The sequence below is a fragment of the Propithecus coquereli genome, unplaced genomic scaffold (assembly GCF_000956105.1).
Source record: "Propithecus coquereli isolate 6110/MARCELLA unplaced genomic scaffold, Pcoq_1.0 Scaffold377, whole genome shotgun sequence".
Classification (NCBI taxonomy): domain Eukaryota; kingdom Metazoa; phylum Chordata; class Mammalia; order Primates; family Indriidae; genus Propithecus; species Propithecus coquereli.
In genome coordinates, this window is record NW_012149474.1 from 403,955 (window position 1) to 415,630 (window position 11,676).

Consider the following 11,676-nt stretch of genomic DNA (forward strand, 5'->3'; position numbering starts at 1 on the left):
CGGCCCGCCACGCCCGGCCCCGCCCGGCCGCCAGACTCCGCCGCTGCGCGGCCCGCCCTCGGGGCGCGTCCCGGGACCCCGCAGGCAGCCGCCGTGGGGAGGGGTGCAGCGGCTGCCGGCCCGGGGTTTCCCCTGCTGGCCGCGACCCCGGTTTCGGAAGGAGTTTCCCGCGCTCGCAGGGTGGGGGTGCTGCGCGCAGGGTGGGGCTACAGGGGAGCCGCACGCAGGGTGGAGGCGCAGGGGAGCCGCACGCAGGGTGGGGGTGCTGCGCGCAGGGTAAGGGTGCGGGGGTGCCGCATGCAAGCTGGGGGAGCGGGGGGCGCCCGCGCTGGAGGGAGAGCTGCACGCAGGGTGGGGGTGCGGGGGTGCCGCACGCAGGGTGTGGATGCTGCACGCGGACCGTGTCCGAGCCGTGACCTTGCGGCTCCCAAGGCTGTGGCCGGGACGCGGTCCTCTGCCTCCTCGCGGTTCCCACGGGAGAAAGGGAGGCATTTCCCGAGTGTGCAAGGGTGACCCGCACAGCGAGGTCAAGGAATTCACGGAGGGTCACCCAGCAGCCGCCGCGCACTCCCCCAGGCCATTACTGCAGACCCTTCTCCCTTGAGGTTGGGCAGTTGGGCTGGGGGTGCCCAGCACCCAAGGTCAAGAGAAGCATCTGGAAGGTCTAAAGACATTGGACTGGTCACACAGGCAGCCAGACACGGAGAGACCCTCTTGTTTTTTTCAGGGAACACTCATGTTTCCTTAAGCTGGTGTTGCAGGAGGTGGTGGGAGAGGAGGGGGAGGGCTGGGCAGAACCCTCGAGGTCTGGGGGTCCTGCCCCACGTGGGCCCGGGAAACTGTGTTTGCCAACGTGGTGTCAGGTCCACGGCAAGTTTCTGGGTGTTCAGGTGCCACCCGCGGGCTTTCTGCAGGGTGCTCCCGCTGTCCAGGGCCAGCCTCACCCCCGGGCCCCGCCCCACCCTGGGCAGAGGCTGTGAACTCGGAACTGTGGGTGCTCTTCCAGCCCAGGAGGGGGTCAGCCCTCAAGCACCTGTCCCCCACTCTGCCCTGGCATGCCCCAGCCTTGCTCAGTTCTGGGCCCTCAGAGGAGAAGCAGCGCCAGCCAAGGCCTGCAGTGGGGAGCTCGCCGCAGAAGGCAAGCGCCCACAAGGGTCGCCCCGAGGTGTGAGTGGGGCCAGTGCTCATTTCCATCTGACTAAAGGGCGTTTGGGACCTTGCCCTCCAGAAACCATTGGGCAGTGAGGTCTGGCAGGAGGTCGACTGGCGGTGCGGAGGCTGTGCCCGAGACCAGGGCGGGCCTGGGCAGTCACGGCCGGAGGGGGTGGGGACCTGTGGGAAGCCCCCGGCCTCCAGGTGCATCCGCTGCATCTTCCTGTGCCCAGGGTAGCGTTGGCTCTGTCCAGCATCCTCCAGCCACTCCTGGTTGCCAGGAAGACTCCCCCTGCCTTTCCTACTGCAGTCCACCCCTGCCCCTGTGCCCTGGGTCTGCTCTGCTCTGTGTCCGTACAGCCCATGCCCGCTGTGGCCTTCAGGGCTCAGGCCAGGCCCCTATTCTTGGCCCTCCAGGCGCAGCTGTGCACTTGAGCCTTCGTCCCCCACAACTGGATTGTGAATTACCACTGCCAGCCTCGCCCTGGGGCCAGCCCCCTGGCCGCACCACTCCTGTGTCTGCTGCCAGAATTCTCCAACTCAACACGTCTCCCCTACCCTGTCCTCTTGTGGCCCGTACGGCCAGGCCTGGTGTGGGGATGCCCGAGGGCTGTACTGGGGTGGGTACCAAAGCTCTCTGTCCCCCCTGGTCGGTAGCAACATGGGGACAAGAAGACCTGTTCCCTGAGTTAGAAAAGGGTCCTGCTGGGGCCGGGAGACCTTGCTGGTGGATTCTACCAAGAACTTAGGGGAGAAGAGACAGCCACATGACACCAGCACTTTCAGAACACAGCGGGGAGACAACTTCCCAACTCTGTATGTGAAACCGTCATAAGCCTGGTACCAAATCCAGACAAGGACATGACGAGAAAAGAGAAAGTCCACTGTCTCTCATGAGCCTGGACACAAAAAGCCCTAACAAAATATCAGCAAATGGGTTCCCGTAATATATGAAAAGAATTCATACCCTGGGGCTTATTCCAGGGACGCACGGTTGGCTTAACATTTCAAAATCAAACAAAAACCACGCACTCATTTCGACAGATTCAAAAAAAGCAGTAGACAAAATTTAACACCCATCCATGATAAATACTCTAAGTAAACCAGGAATAGAGGGGAGGGGGGCTCCCTCCACCTGGGGAAGGGAACCGTGCCCCGGCATCACACCTGGTGAGAGCCGGAAGCTTTTTCTTAGGGCAGAAATGAAGCGAGATTGTCCGGTGGTCACTTCCATCCAGCCTTGCGCTGGAGGACGCAGCCAGAGTAACGGGGCAGGAACAAAAGTTACACCAACCAGAAGGGAAAATGTTAAATGATCTTGATTTGAACATGACATTACTGTCTGCAGAAAATCCTAAGCGGCAAGACGCTACTAAACTAACAAGTGAGTTTGCCAACCCCGCAAGATACAAAGCCAAAGTCAGTTCTATTTCTGTGTACGAACAATGGACAATTAGAAATTGAAATGGTAGAAACAACACCATTAACAAATAGAATCAAAAAGCGTGAAATACTGGGGGTAAATTTAACAACATTTGCGTGAGACTTGCTCACAGAAAACTGAAATACCACTGAGAGGCTCAACACGGCCCAAGTCGATGCGGGCCCTGCTCACGAGCTCCAAGACTCTGTGTTAGGGTGTCAGTCCCCAGACGGAGCACAGGGTGAGTGCAATTTCAGTCGGAACCCCAGCCGGTTTAAAAATAAAAATCCTTTTTAGAAATCGACGAGACGATTCTAAAATTTATAAAGAAATACGAAGGGCCTAGAAAAGCCCACACGATTATAAAGAGAAAGAACAAAATTGGGAGACACACTGCCTGACTTCAAGTCTCATTGTAAAACCGCAGCAATCTAGACAGTGTGCTGTTGGCTTAAAGGTAAACGTTAGATAAAAGGGTGAGATGATGGTCTGGAAATACATCCTACGTTTCCGGCGACTGGTGTTCAACAAGGGTGTGAAGGTAATCTACTGGAACAGAGACAGTCATTTTGGGACATCCAGGTGGGAAGAAAGAACTCAAACCTTACCTCACACCTTATGCTAATATTAACTAGATTAGCTAGTTGACATTCACAGATCCTAACTAGAATTGGTTCATAGACCTAAGTGTGAAAGCTGTAAGTATCAAATTTCTAGAAGAAAGCAGAAGAATAATCTGCATCCTTGGGTTAAACACAGATTGCTTAGATAAGATGCAAGAAGCACAAACCATAAAATAAAAAAAAAATAGTAAATTGGACCTCATCAGAATTAAAAACTTTTGTGCTTCAAAAGGCACTGTTAAGAAAAATGAACAGCAACAAATGGGGATAAAATATTTGCAAAACATATTTCTTTTTTTTTTTTTTTTGAGACAGAGTCTCACTGTGTTGCCCGGGCTAGAGTGCCGTGGCGTCATCCTCGCTCACAGCAACCTCAAACTCCTGGGCTCACGCGATCCTCCTGCCTCAGCCTCCCGAGTAGCTGGGACTACAGGCATGCGCCACCATGCCCAGCTAGTTTTTCTATATATTTTTAGTTGTCCAATTAATTTCTTTGTATTTTTAGTAGAGACGGGGTCTCGCTCTTGCTCAGGCTGGTCTCGAACTCCTGAGCTCAAACAATCCGCCCTCCTCGGCCTCCCAGAGTGCTAGGATTACAGGCGTGAGCCACCGCACCCGGCCTGCAAAACATATTTCTGACAGTAGACCTGTGTCTAGAGTATATAAAGAATTCTCACCACTCAACAACAAGAAGATAGTTCAGCAAAAAATTAGACAAAACCCTTCAAACAAGAAGAGACTTGGATGGCAAATAAGCATATAAAAAATGTTCAACGTGATTAGTAACAAGATGCTACCACACTCCTGTTAGAATGATCGAAATTTAGAAGACCCCCCAACCCCCACATACTGGGGAGAACACGCAGCACCCAGAACACTTGCGCATTGCAGACGGGAATGCAAAACGGAACGGCCTCTTGGGGAACCACAGAGTTTCTCATGCAGGTAAACACACACTCACCGTACAACCCAGCAATGCCACTCGTGGGTATTTTCCCAAGAAATAAAAATTTATGTCCACACAAAACTTGTATGCAAATGTTCATAGCAGCTTTATGTGAAATAGCCAAAAATCAGGAACAACCCTGTTGTTGCCCCTCGTGGGTGGCTGAATAGACACGCCGTGGTACATCCACACGGTGGAAAACCACTGACGCGGAGGGAAAGCGTCCAGTCTCGGAAGGTGGCCTGCTGTGTGACTGCGTTTATCTGACGTAGAAGGGGCGAAACCGTAGCTACAGAAGGCAGGTGGAGGTCGCCAGGTGCGGGGCGAGGTTGGCAAAGGAAACCTGTTCTATGTCATGCGGTGGTCTTCCGACCCTGTCGTTCGTCTCCTCAAATTGCAGACAAAATTGCAATGAGCTTCACGCTGCTTGGCCAGTGGCCCAGGTAGGGAGAGGAAGCCACGTTCCCCATCAGTTTCCACATCTGTGAGCATTGCGGTGCGGCACCCACCTCGGGTCCACGGCAGCCGTGGGGAGAGCCCGTGGCTGTGGATGGGGGGCGGTCTCTGATGCCACAGCCTCTGCCCCAGCCCCACTCTGCCTTTGGGTCCCCAGGGGCCGTGGGCCCTGGCCTCCCCACCTCTTCCTCCCCCACCCCGTTCTCTGACCTTGGCCGCATGTCCCGCTTCAGAACGGAAGGGGTTGTGGTTCCAGAGCAGGGGGGCCAAGGCCTAATCCCCGCCCCCCACTGCCGCTGTAACACCTCAGTGGCCTGAGACCCGAGAGGCAGGGGCAGGCATGGGGTATCCCACCCGGGTCCCCCAAGCGCTCCCAGCCAGGCTTGCGGGAAGCAGGGGGGTGAGCTCTTGCTCTCCCCAGCCAGGGGCTCCCTGTGCTCCTCCGACGGCAGGGGTGGGAGCCAGGACTCCACAGACCCAGAGCCAGGCAGAGCCCTGCGAGCCGCAGCACTGCTCCGGCAGGGAGGTGCCCTCATGGGTCTGGGGGCTGGCAGCCGCTGCTGCAAGATGCAGGGTCAGAGGCTCTTGCTGGAGGCCGGGTGGGCACAGACCTGCATCACAGGAGCCTTGTGGGGAGCCACCCTGCAGGCAGGGAATCCCCCCAGAGCCGCTGGCAGGGCCGAGAGGCACAGGGCCAGGTGTGGGCCTGGGGGCTCCTCGCTCCCCCACCCAGTCCCTCTTCCCCTCCCCCAGTGTGGGTGTTTGGCAGCACCCTGTTTTCTGTTCTCCTCTCCGTGGTGGGGTCCACCAGCTGCGGCCATCTGAAGACAGCTGGGTGATGGGTGAGGATGGAGTCAGTGTCCTTGCTTTGCAGAAAGGAAACTGGGACCCGCCGGCCTGGTGCCGGGAAGCCAACACCTGTGCGTCGGTCCTGCCTGGCCCTGGCTCTCTGATGAGTCAGGGGACCCGGGTCCAAAACCTCCAGGTCCTGGTCAGGAAGGAGTGAAGTCCACACGCAGGGTCTCCGCCCCACACAACGACCCCTAGACGGGCTCCGCTTCCCTTTTCCTGCCAGCAGCCCCCTGGTGTCCTGGGGGCCCTTGACGCCCACGCGCCCAAGCCCAGGGTCCACCAGGCACCTGCCGCGGGCCCCCTGCCCTGTCCCCCAGCCCTGTCCCCCAGCCCAGCCCAGCCTGCCCGGGCTCCCCTGCTGCCTCCTGCATGTCTCCTCCCAGCTCGGTGGCTCTGAGTGGCTCCTGGTCCCTGGTCCCAGGGTGGGGAGTCTCCTGCAGTCGCACCCACGTGGGTCATGAACCGGGGAAACCCGAGAGTGAGGATCGACCTCAGATTCAGGCCTGGAGGGGGCTGAGGGGGGTCGGGGCTGCAGGCAGGTCTGCCGGGCTCTACCTGCCACCAAGTGCCTGGAGGAATGTCTGTCATGGCAGAGAGAGAGGACAGAGGGGACAATGACGACCCAGGTAGTGCAGTGAATGGTAAGGGGGTGCGGGCGGCACACTGGGTGGGTGGCTGGCCAGCGCACCTGTCCCTCCTGAGGCTCAGGCGTGTGGCCTGCCGGGACCTAGGTCCTCCGGCTGTGCGAGGAGGGGCCCCTCCTGGCTCCGTTTGCTGTTGCTGTTCTCAGTGGTGGTAGGGGGCAGAGACAGACTCCGGAGTTCACCGTGGGCAGAGCCCGAGCAGAGAGGCCCCAGTCCTGGGTCAGGGGAGGGCAGGAACGGCCAGACGAGCACAGCAGGGTGGCGGGGGCCTGGGGGAGCCCTGCGGCCTGGGGAGGGCGGGGGAGTCCTGGAGCGTCCTTTCCCGGGCGGGGAGCAGACCCGGGAGGAGGGGCCTTGTGGGAAGGAATTGGAAGTGCCCCCTGGGCCCTGGCAGAGCTGGCCAGGAAGCTCCAGGAGGCACACCTGGGCCCCAGACACTCAGAAAGCCCAGCATGGATGGATGGAGCACCTGCCACGCCAGCCCCCGTGCTCCCCGACCCTGTGGTCACTGCCCCTAGCGGGTGACGGAGTGAGGCCCAGAGACCAGAGTGTCCTGGCCCACTGCCCCAGGGCGGCCCGCTGCCCACAGCACGGGGTCAGCTCTGTGCCACACACATTGTTCCTGCAGCCCTGCGAGTCACCAGAAGCAAGGCCACTGTGCAGCATGAGAAGAGGACAGGCCAGGGTGGGTGGGGGACACACAGGGGCACAGCGCACAGCGAGAGGACCTGGGGGGACACAGGGAAGGATGCGCCGGGCACAGGGAGAGCGCAGGGGAGGGGCCGTCACGGAGGCCAAGGTGAGCTCCCGTGTGGGAAGAGGAGTCTGAGGGTCGGAGTGGTGATGTGCCTTACCGAAAGTCAGACTGACCACTTGGGAGGTTGGGAGAGGCCGGGTGCGCCGAGGTTCAGAGGGAACGGAGGCCCCTGTGTCTGAGAAGACTGCTGAGAAAACGGTGCTACGTGTCTCTGACTTACTGAAGTCACGCGCGCTTACTCAAGAAATTGGGGCAATGTGGAGAAACTGAGGAAATATGGCTCACCTTTGGTGCCAGAGAAAGCCGCCAGTTCACACCCGGCTCGTGAGTCCTGCCGGGAGTTCTCTCCCGAGTACCTTCTGCTAACGGCGATGCTCGTAACCTCCCCTCTGTTAAAACAACTTTAACAGCCGCGTAGAGACAAAATTCACGTCATACGATCTGCGCATTCACGTCCTGCAGCTCAACATGTATTTTCCAGTGTTTTCACAGAGGTATGCCGCCGTCACCACAATCGATTTTAGGACATTTTCGTCGTCCCGAAGAGAAACCCGTCTATTGGCGGCCACACCCCATCACCCGCATCCTCGGCGACCGCGTCTGCTCCCCCCTCCCCTGCCCCGTGGACCGGCCGGCTCCGGACACCACGCAAACGCGACCACACAGCATGTGGCCCTTCGCTCCGCCGTGTCCGTGTTGTGGCGTGCACCAGGACAGCGTTCCACATGTGGATGCCGTGCACCGTTTCACCGGTCCACTCTCCAGCCGACGGACACAGTGGGCACGTGGGCTGCCGTAAACAAAACCGTTAGGAACGTCCAAACGCTCGGTTGTGAGGACGTCATCTTTTCATTTCTCTCTGGACACACCTGGGACCGGAGTTGCTGCTTCAGGTGGTGATTCTGCGTTTATCTACCTGAGGAACCGTCGAGACCTTTCGATAATGCGTGTCTGAGTGCGCCACGTCCCCCCTCCCCCGCCCCATGTCTGCCACAGCCACCCGAGCGGGGTGGGGGTCTGCGGGGTCTCGCGGCAGCTTTGGTCTTCGTTTCTGGGACGACGCCTGCTGGTAAGGACCTTTATTGGGCCTTGCGGCCACCGGCGCATCTCCTCGGGAGAATCTCTATTCTGATTCTAATTGGGTTAATCGTGTCCTTGTCACTCAGTTGTAAGGTTCTGCCCCGATACCAGCTCGTCACCAGGTACGTAGTTCCAGGTGTCTCCCTTCAGTCTGGGATTCCTTTCGAGCCCTGACAGCGTCCTTTGAAGCGCAAAAGTCCTTTGTTTGGGTCACACCCACTTTCTCAATTTTTTCTTTTGTCACTTGTGTGTTTGGTCTTGTACTTAAAAAAACACTGCCCAACCCAAGATCATAAATATTTACTCCCGTTCTTCTAAGAATTTTACAAGTCCAGCCCTTGCATTTGGTCCGTGGCCCACCGGGAGTTAATTTCTCTGTGGCATGAGGTGGGGTTCACCCTCATGGGGCATGTGGGCGCCTGGTTGTCCCAACGCCGTTTCTTGTTCTTTCTCCGTTGAATCTTCCGGACAGCTCAGAGGAAGTAAGCCGGCCATAATGTGAGAGTTTATTTCTGGACTTTGGTTCCCTTTCGTTACCTGATTACCTGGTCTAGACCTCCAGGGTGGTGTTGAGCAGAAGCAGTGAACGCAAACCTCACAGCCACGCTTCCCGTCTGGACGACAGCAGCTTCGTGGCTACCCTGGAATCGGGAGGGTGGTCCTCCGGCCTCGTGCATTTTCAAGGCCGTTCTGACGCCTCTGCAACCCTCGCAATCCCTTGTGGATTTTAAGATCACCTTTTCAATTTCTGCAAAAAAGGCAGCCAAGATTTTAACAGGGATTGCGTTGAATCTGTAGGTTAATTTGAAAGTATTCCCATCTTGACAACATTACTCCCTCCGATCCATAAACACGGGAGGTCCTGCCTTTTATTTAGGTCTTTTTCAAGCCCTTTCAACAATGTTTTGTAGTTTTTAGAGATTAAACTTAGTTCCTAAGTATTTTATTCCTTTTGCTGCTGTTAGAAATGTTTTCTTAATTTCGTTTTCAAGTTGTTCATGGCCAGCACAGAGAAAGACAGTTGACTTTTCATACTGGTCAGTAGCCTGCACCTTGAACACACCTGTTTATTAGTTCTAATGGTCTTTTAGTGGCTAAAAGGCTTCTGCTTCTGGCGGGCGGGGGCCGCCCTGGAGAAAGAAGGGGCCTTGCTCCTGGGTGACCCCGAGCTCAGCTCAGAGGGTCCAGCCTCAGGACGCAGACTGTCCAGCAACTCAGAGGGGGTGCTCTGCCCGGGGGCTGCCCCAGGCTCGGCCCTCTGGTGGGGTCCACGCATTGGCAGGAGGGGTGGGGGCGTCCGATGGCCCAGAGCTTGGGAGCCCGTTTGGGGTCACGGTTGGAGGCTCAACGTCTCCATGTCTGTTCCCATTGGCGTCTGAACAGGAAATGGGGAGTTTAAAAGACATGAGCAGGCTGCTGGGCGGCGGCTGCACGACCGTGTGAGCTGCGCACGGAAAGTGCTCGAGACGGTCCTTTTATGTGTGTTTTAGCACAACTAAGATTTGTTTAAAACAAGCTGGACAGAGATGGGGGTTGTGGTCCTAAAAGTGGGGCTTTTCCCCTCCCCCCTGGCGCCCACCCTGCTGCGTGGCACCCACTGAAAGTGGGGGTCCCGGCTGTGCTGGTGCGGGGGGCATCCTGGGGGCACGGCTTCCACGGCGGCTGCCACACGTGGCCCCAGCGGGCCGGGGAGCGTGTTTGGAGCATGAGCCCCAACCCTGGAGAGGATGGCCGCCAGCACCACGGCCGGTCTCGCACCCAGAGGTTAGCCAGATGGAGTGCGGGGACAGCGGCCCACACCCGCGAAGGAGGGGAGGGGAAGGGGCCACGCTTGGAATCACCCTCGTGAGCAGACGCTGTGCACGTCTCCTCCTCTGCTTCCTCCTGGGGCCGCGGAGAACTGATGCGGAGAGAAGCCGTGTCCAGAGCAATTGAGCAGAAGACGCGCGGCGTGGCGTCCGCCGATTGATGACGCGTCTGCCGAGAGGTAATGATGTCTGTGCTCCGGTGAGTTGTGGCTTAATATTCCATGAACCTCCAGCGTGACAGTCTTGGTATTTACTTGTTTAATGAAACTCGCTCCGGGGACTGCAGAGGTCCCACCCCGAACCGCTGCGAAGGCCTTGGAGGCGCCTTCCCGGCCCGGCCCCGCCTCGCCTGTAATCAGGCCGTGTATTTATGGATTCAATTTGGTTTTATTATTATTATTGTTTGTTTTTCAGGATTGAAAGTACATCAAACATTTCTCGCCCCCAGACCGGGGCTGTGTGTTCCGGAAGCACAGGAGCCGGGCTTCCCTCGGACGTGGAGGAAGAAAAATATTCTACAATTATGTTGTATATTAATAATTAAAGCTAACAGAGCTCAGTGCATGGAGTCTGTATTTCTTAAATTTGCCTGTTTCATTCCCAGGTGACCGCGCAGCCCCTGCTCCCCGCCAGCGGCCCCCGTGTGGCTGTGTCTCCCCAGGCAGGTGCATGGCTCTTCCCAGCTGATGTTGAAGGTGAAGCCATCCTGGGCGCCAGGACGACCTCCCTCCCCGCGCTGTGTGGCGGGGTCAGCTGCCGCCATCGTCATGTGCGCCTCCCTCTGCCGCCCCTGCTTTGGGCCTGGCGCCAACTGCCCCGCACAGCCCTGCGCCCAGACGCTGCCCGAGCGAGCCCCAGGGACTTCTCCAGGGACGCATCTGAGCCCGTGGGGGCTGCGTGGCAGCTTTGCCCAAAGACGGACTCAGCAGCACAGAGGGGACCCTGCCGGGCCTCCCTGGACCCAGAGATGCTGGAGCACCCCTCGCCCAGCGTGGAAGCCGGGCAGGGTGAGAGGTCACTGGGCCAGATGCAGCTCCCCCACCGCTGGGCCCACAGCCTGCCCGGCCGCCTGCCCCATGCGCTCGGGGCAGCCAAGGGGGACCCTGGCCTGGATGGACCTCACCGTCCACTCTCCTCCTCCTCGAGCTGCCAGGAGGTGGGGAGTGGGGGGCCGTGGGTGGCCTTGGTGTCAACACCTGCTGTTCTACAGAGACAAAGCACCAAAGCTGGGAGCGTAAACACATCTATCCTGCTTGTGGCTCCTGTGGGTCAAGAAACCCGCAGAGCGGAACGACAGGCCCAGTCCCCATCCCAGCCCCGGCCCCAGCCTTGCTTCCTTTCCTCCAGGCCCAGGGGGTGCAGCGCCCAGACTGTGGCCACAGACCTCCTACTGCAGCAGCCCTGAGATGGCACCCCCCTCCTCCTTGTCCCCTGCACCTCCCTCCCCAGAGCGCCAAGAGCGGCAAGTGTTGTGGTCGGTTCCAGCCAGTTCACGGCCTCCCTGCTTTGCTCTGGGCTCCTCTGGGTGGAGGCCTGAAGTCTCCACTGTGGCTCCTGCTGACTTCTCCCCCCTGGGGTCAGCCCCTCCCCGGGCACGGCATCCCCCCGACCTCTGGCACACACAGACGAGCGCCCACACACGCCTCCAGGCCTGGCCTGACTCCCAATGGCCATGTGTCCACCCCGGGTTCCCAGGGGTCATGCGTACCCCTCGGCGGGGTCCTGAGCTCGACTCAGGCCTGGGTGGTCGGGCTCCGGCCAGAAGGACAGCCCCTGGGCTGAGCCTGGAGCCTGGCGGGACTCCCAGCAGGCAGGCTCAGAGGATGGCGCCTTCCCGGTGAAACTGCCACCCCATGTAGTTCACCAAACTCTTCCCTCCACACACGTGTGTGATTTATTCTGTAACTAGGTCATTCTGCTGTTGATTTTGTGTGG